Raw genomic sequence first — 7,453 nt, forward strand, 5'->3', positions numbered from 1 at the left:
ACTTCCCCAGCTCGTCAGAGCCTTGCAAGAATAAATCTCCTGAGAAATAGATTTTGAAGAGGAATTTGGTACATAGATCTTCTGTCAGCGGAGCAGACTCTGGCTCAGCCATTTTTCAGGCTCGCTGCTTATCCAGAAATACATCTATTTTTACACGGATCTCTGGCGAGATTTCCTCTCCTCTCACAGGGTGGGGAGGTCCCGCAGGGAGCCAGAGGGCTTACCGCATGGGCGTGGGGTCGGGTGGGAGGGAGGGGGTGGCCTCTAGGGCCGGGCAGGCTCAGAGTCTGGCTCGGGGACCCTGCGGCGGAGGGAAGCGGTACTGAGCTTTGGGCTCCCCGGCCATCCTCCATCTCTCTACAGGCATCCTGCCCGGCCCTTCTGTTCTGAATACGGGCCTGGCCTCCTGGAGTCTCCGTCTCCGCACCGGCCCCTCTGCGCCCCCTCCGCCCATCCACAGCCCGGACTACCTCTGTGACACCCCGCCACCCCGAACTCTGAAGTCCGCTGAGCTGTGGACATCCCCGGCGCACAAGTCTGCGCAGGCGCGCACAGACACGCACACATCGGGGGGGGGGGGCCCATCGGGCGCCCACAAAGATGGGCTGGGTCCGCCCGCCGCTGCCAGTTTATCCCGCGCCTGCTTGCTGGCGCCGGGCCACTGCGAGCAGTGGGAGCCGGCTCTGAGCAGCCCCGCCGCACCAGCGGGGGAAATGGCTGGCGGGGGCTCTGAGCAGTGCGCTGTGGCAGGCAATTAGGCCTCAAACAATGGTCCGCGAAATGTCAGAAGCGGCGGGGAGGCTGGTATTCACAGGGGCCTTGGACATGTGGAGGGCCCTGGGGTTGACCGCGTGGTGATGGAGCCAAAAGCCAGGGGGACAGTGCTCTCCTGTAGGACCCATAGGACCCTTCGGCAGGGGAGACACCCTTATGTCTCCTTTCCCCAAACTCCTTTTAATAAATTAACTCCTTTCACCCCAGAAGCTTTTGTGCTGTGGAGAACGGGGCCCCTTAAGATAATCAGAGGAGAGAAAATAGTTCCAAAGTAGAAATGACCCCTACATCTGCTGCCTTACTTGGTCCTGTCCTCTGTATCCGCCCCGGATAGGCCAGGCCTCTGCCCTCAAATGCTGTTCTAAGAGGCCCACGGTCCATGCCCAGTCAGTCCTACCTGAAGGCCCTGCCTCTCCCCTTTCCAGGACCTTACTCTGGACTCTAGCCTCTGCCACTGTGGAGGCCTTGTTTCTGAATCATACCCCTCCCTCTCCTTCCAGCAGTGCCAGTCTCTTCCTCTGCTCTGCTTTCAGTCCGCCCTGGCCTTGCCCCGACCCTCCCCACGTGCTGATACATAGTGCCTGGGGACCCCACTGAGCCTGGTATGAGTTCCCACTCTCCACCTCCGCACCACTTCGTCTCTCCTCGACCCCTGTACTCAGAAATACCTGGCCCTGTCTACCACCCCTGGCCATCCCATCACCAACTCGCGGCCTTTGTCCCACTCTCCTGCCACACCTCTGCCCTTCCCAACCCTGAGCGCCAGTGCTGCCTGGCCTCACAGATGGGAGCTCTCCTAGCTCCCCGCCTTCCTTTCCAGCTGCCCCGCGGTGCCTGCTCTTTCTCTCTCTCGAGCTCTTCTTCCCCCTCCCATCTCTTCTTAGGTCGTCCCTCCAGGTTCCAGCACAGTTTCCTCTCTACCCTGTCTCCCTTGGACACAACGATCTACCCCCGCACTCCCCAAGCCTTCAACCACTGCTGTCATGTGACTAACTCACAGATTAGTATCACCTGGTCTGATATTTCTGGTGAGTGTTCTCAGCTGCTCATAAGACAGATCCAGGTTGGCAGGTGCTGTCACTCCTAAGTCACCCTACCTGAAACAAATGCATCATCTGCTCTCCGTATCCGGGGCCTCCTCCTAGAGTGGCCGATGAGTCACCATCTTTCTCTTGTTTCCTAGGCTAGGTCCAAGGATAACTCCTCCTTTCCCCTTCACTCGCCTCACAACCCACACACCTGTAACCAGTCATAGAGCATCCCCTGGTTTCCTTTGAAAAGATGTGTCACTGGCCCATCCTTTCCATTCTCACTACACCCAGGTTTCAGCCTTCATTTCCATTCACTGGGACTATTGCAGGAATCTCCTAACCTGTCCTGCCCCAAGGGGGAGGTAGAGTAATGCCGCTCCTGAAAAATGTGTCAGTATCTGTCCTGCCTTGACACCTTCCCAACCCACTGGCAGGACCCACATCTTTCTTTCTCTTCCACCCCACACGGTGCCTACCACAGTTCTGGGTATAGAGTAGGAGTCAACAGAAACCTGTTGAGCTATAAATAAGATGGAAATGTTTCAAGCCATTGTCCTACTGAGCACTAGATCCCAGATGTGAGGATCTGAGGGACTATCCTGCCTGGACCTAGACTAGCTGCCTGGGACCAGGAGAGAAGAGCACAAGTCCTCAGGCCAGGAGGCCCCTCTGTGTGTGGTAAGGTGGTAAGGGGACAGGAGCAATTCCAAATCACAAAGAGCCAGGCCAGAAATGATCCAGTGTCAGGAGCAGGTGAGCCAAGAAGAGGTCCCCAGGTCAGACCAGGGAGGTCCAGAGCAGGGACTAGAGGGAAGCAGGAGGAAATGTCCCAGCTGGGCTCAGGGATCAGAACAGATCAGCCAGGGCCTGCAAACTAGCCACTACCTACCTACCTCGCAGTGCAAGGGGACAGTGTGGACTGTCACCAAGTGCTGGTCAGATACCGTGAAGACTAGGGAAAGGCTGAGGAGGGAGGGAAAGGAGAAAAGAAGAGATTAAGAAGTCAGGGGTGGGGGGTGGAGCTCAGTGGCAGAACACATGCCTAGCATGCAGGAGGTCCTGGGTTCAATCCCCAGTACCTCCAATAAAAATAATAATAATAAATCTAATTGCACCCCCCAAAAGAAGTCAGGGAGAGGGAGGGCTTGAGAGGGGAATGAGAGAGAAGACAGGGAAAAGATGCGAGGAGGAGAAAGAAGGGATTTCTCCTTCCATGGCCACTGTGGAAGTACCACGATCCTGAGAATACCCCTAGCCCACGGGGTTAAGGTCAGGTGAGGAGATGGCAACACCCCACCCACTTGGCCACCAGAACTAAGAAATTATGTCGAGTAATTAATCAAAAGCTAATGAGAAATGTGTTTTCTCTCCCGGCCTAGCCCCACATCATATTCTTATTAGCTGAGGTTATTACAATAGTAATCATGCATGCTCCAGGCACAAATTGGGTTTTTTGCTCCACTGCCACCAATTTAGAAAACCATTAATGGCAAGATAAAGCCCCCATGGCTCACACCAGGCCGAGCCCAAGGAACTGACTGCTGGTTCCCTGCTCCCACTGCCACACACTCACCGTCCAGAGAGGGCGCTCCCCAGGGTGGCCCCAGGAATCAGGTCTGACAGCCAGAAGGAGCCAAATATTGGTGGGGTGAGAAGGGTGCTGGTCTGGAATAGGGGGGCCTTGAACTTTGTACACACACACACACAGACACACACACACACCCCTTCCAGTGCAATCACTAGGGCAGGGACAGCCCTGATGAAATGAAGCATAAAAGCGAGTTTGCCTCTGGGGTCCAGGCCATCCCAGTTTTCTCTTGATCCCTTTGCTGTTCAGAATCTGCTCTCTAGAAAGGGTTCGCTACATGTGTGCTTCTGAAACACAGCCATGCAATCAGGTGCCAACTCAATGAAGTTTCCACTAGTGAAAAAGAAGGATAATATATTGGATTTTTCATAAGCTAAATGGACTCAATGTTAAAGACATTCTGAATTCTGAAACTGTCCTTCCTATTTGCCTTGTGATTTTACATCCATACGTGTATGTGTGCACGTGTGTGTGTAAAAGTTATGTATATAACCTTTCTTGTGACACAACATTGTAAACTAACTATACTTCAATAAAAATATATTAAAAAATAGTAATAACCTTACTTGGTAATTACTCAGGACACTTTTGGTTGCAGGAGATGGATTTAAACTGATAGTGCACAACTGGAGATGTACTGCCAATGTAACAAGGAAGAACAGGAATAAAACCAGAATCGTTCTGGTATTGTTGGCCCCTTCCCTTCTGTCCATCTCTTTTTCATTGCTCTTGTTCTCTCTCACTACATTTGGGCTTCCTCTTGAGATGGGATGGGAGGAATGACTCCTGGGTTGGCAGGGCCAAAGGCTGCTCTGGGCTTACATTATCCGTGCTTAGGATCTCAGAGGAAAGCAATCTTGGCACCCACATATGAAATCCAGGGCAGGACTCTGACTGCCCCATTTTGGCCATTCTGTGTATTTTTAGGCCAATCACTGTGGCCAGGTACACTGGGCCTGAGTCATGGGATTACTCCTGAGACCCACGTAACTGTACTATCCTCTTGCCCCGCTAGAAACAGGAGAAAAGTTGAGGCCCTAAAGGAAATCGAGATAAGGTAACCAAAAAAGAGGGATGAATGGGGCCAACAGACAAAGACAACACACACGACTACACTTGGCAAAATAAGATGTCAGTCCTCCACTCCCACTGTAAAAATTTCTTTCTGAAAGTCTTAGGAACTCCTGAGTCAGACACTGAGCCACCAGAAAATGCTGGAGACCATTTTGCCATGTAAATCTCCCAGGACTGACATAGGAGAAAGTGACAGCAGTGAGGTGCTAATGTAGATTCTTAGCAACCTCACTGGTAAAGAGAGCTGTTTCAGAATATCAGAGGGCCTGCACGTAACATCAGAACATATTGTGTACTCCTCCAACCATTCCAGATATTCTGCACAGTAGATCTTGAAGATCCTCACAGCCATAGTGCTATGAGTGTAAGGTCAGCGGGCAGCAATTCCTCTACAAAGAGACCTCCCCAGGGGCCCAAAGACCTCATCAAAACCAGTGAGGTCAGCTTGGACTCATTTCCAGAATGTTGGGCCCAAGAGAGATGGCCCTTCTGTAGCCCTCCAGCGTCAGCTCATCCAAGTAATGGATTAGAAGTATGGGTCAAGACATTCTCCCTTACATGGTGCTGGTTTGGCTTTTTTTTTTTTTTTTTAAATCAGGTATTACTTAGATGTTTGAAACTGTTGTCTACAAAAGTCTCCCCAAATAATAAACTGCCTTAAAACAGACCTGACTTTGAAGTCTAACTCTCCTTCTCACTGGCTGTTTGGCTTTGAGCAAAACTCTTTGGACTCGCTAATCCCCAGTTTCTTAATCTGTAAAACGCACCTTCAGAGACACTCTTGCATCTTTCGGTAAATTTTGTTGAGGGCTTACTAAGTGTCAGGCACTGTGTGATGTGCTATGGATGAAGAGCTCCCTAAGAATGATGGGAAGAGAAGACATATACCCATGTGTGATTCAAAGGAGAATGGGACACCTGTCATAAGAGAGGTATGAACCAAGTGCTATGGGCATTTAGAGAAAGAAGGTACTGCTCCCAGCTAAGGGGGAGGGCAGATGTGGTAGAGAAGACGTCTGCTGTGGTCTGGAAAGACAGACGGAATGTGGTGATGAAAGAGTAGGGCATTTCCTACAGAGGGGATGGCCCAAGCAGAGGTCTGGAGACAGGAATACTAAGAGTGAAAATGGTACAACAGACCAGTTGTACTTTATTGATAACTACAGAACACTGCATCCCAAAACAACAGAATGCACATTCTTTTCAAGTGCACATGGAACGTTTCTCCAGGACAGATCACATGGTCGCAAAACCAGCCTCAACAAATTTAAGAGGATAGAAATTATATAAAGCATTTTTTTCTAACCAGTTAGAAATCAACTACAGAAAGGAAAACAGGAAAAGAACAAACATGTGGAGATGAAATAAAAGCTATTAAAAAACCAAGAGGTCGATGATGAAATCAAAGAGGAAAACAGAAAATACAAATGAAGATGGAAACACAACTTTCCAAAATCTATGAGACGCAGCAAAAGCAGTTCTAGGAGAGAAGTTCATAGTGATACAGGCTGTCCTCAAGAAACAAGCAAACAAATCTCAAATGAACAATCTAACCTACCACTTAAAAGAATCAGAAAAAGAACAAAGCCCAAATCCAGCAGAGGGAAGGAAATAACAATAATGAGAGAAGAAATAAACAAAATATAGATTAAAAAAATAGAAAAGATTAATGAAACCAAGAGCTGGTTTCTTGAAAAGATAAACAAAATTAATGAACCATTAGCCAGGCTCATCAAGAAGAAAAGAGAGAGAACCCAAATAAACAAAATAAGAAGTGAAAGAGGAGAAGTAACAACTGATACCACAGGGACACACACAAAAAAAATCATAAGAGAATACCATGAACAATTGTTTGCCAACAAATTGGACAATCTAGAAGAAATGGACAAATTTCTAGAAATATAGGCTGCCAAGACTGAGTCAAGAAAAAACAGACAATCTGAACAGACCAATCACTAGAAGCAAAATTCAATTTATGATTTAAAAACTCCTAGCAAACAAAAGTCCAGGGCTGGATGGCTTCACAAGGGAATCCTACCAGACATATAAAGAACTAACACCTATCGTTATCAAACTATTCCAAAAATTGAAGAAGGAACACTCCCAGATTCTACAAGGCCACCATTATCCTGATACCAAAACCTGACAAAGACACTACAAAAAAAGAAAATTAAAGGTCAGTATCTTTGGTGAACATAGATGCAAAAATCCTCAACAAAATATTAGCAAACCGAATCCAACAATATATAGAAAGGATCATATACCATGATCAAGTTAGATTTATTCCAGGGTGACAAGAATGGTTCAACATTCACAAGTCAAATCCATGTGAGAAGCCAAATTCACAAAAAGAAAGATAAAAATCACACGATCACCTCAATAACTGCAGAAAAAGCATTTGACAAAATTCAACATCCATTCATGATTATAAAAAAAAAAACAACTCATCAAAATGGGTATAGAGGGAACCTATCTCAGTACAATAAAGGTCATTTACAGCAAGCCAACATAATACTCAATGGTGAAAAGCTGAAAGGCTTCTGACTAAATTCAGGAACAAGATAAGGATTCCCATTCTCACCAATTCCACTTAACATAGTATTAGAAGTCCTAGCCATAGCAATCAGACAAAAATAAATAAATAAATAAATAAATAAATAAATAAATAAATAAATAAATAAATAAATAAATAAAAAGTATCCAAATTGAAAGGGAGGAGGCAAAACTATCCTATCTGCAGATGACATGATGCTCTATATAGAGAACCCTAAAGTGTCCACCTAAAACCTATCAAAACTAATAAATGAATTCAGCAAGGTAGCAGGACATAAGATTAATATACTGAAATCTGCTGTGTACAGATACAGAAAGAGAAAAAAATCTCATTTAAAAATTGCATCAAAAAAAATTTAAAAAACCCAAAACCTGGGAATAAACTTAACCAAAGAGGTGAAAGACCTATACTTTGAAAACCATTAAGCATCAG

Source organism: Camelus dromedarius, chromosome 34, assembly GCF_036321535.1.
Source record: "Camelus dromedarius isolate mCamDro1 chromosome 34, mCamDro1.pat, whole genome shotgun sequence".
In the NCBI taxonomy this organism is placed as follows: domain Eukaryota; kingdom Metazoa; phylum Chordata; class Mammalia; order Artiodactyla; family Camelidae; genus Camelus; species Camelus dromedarius.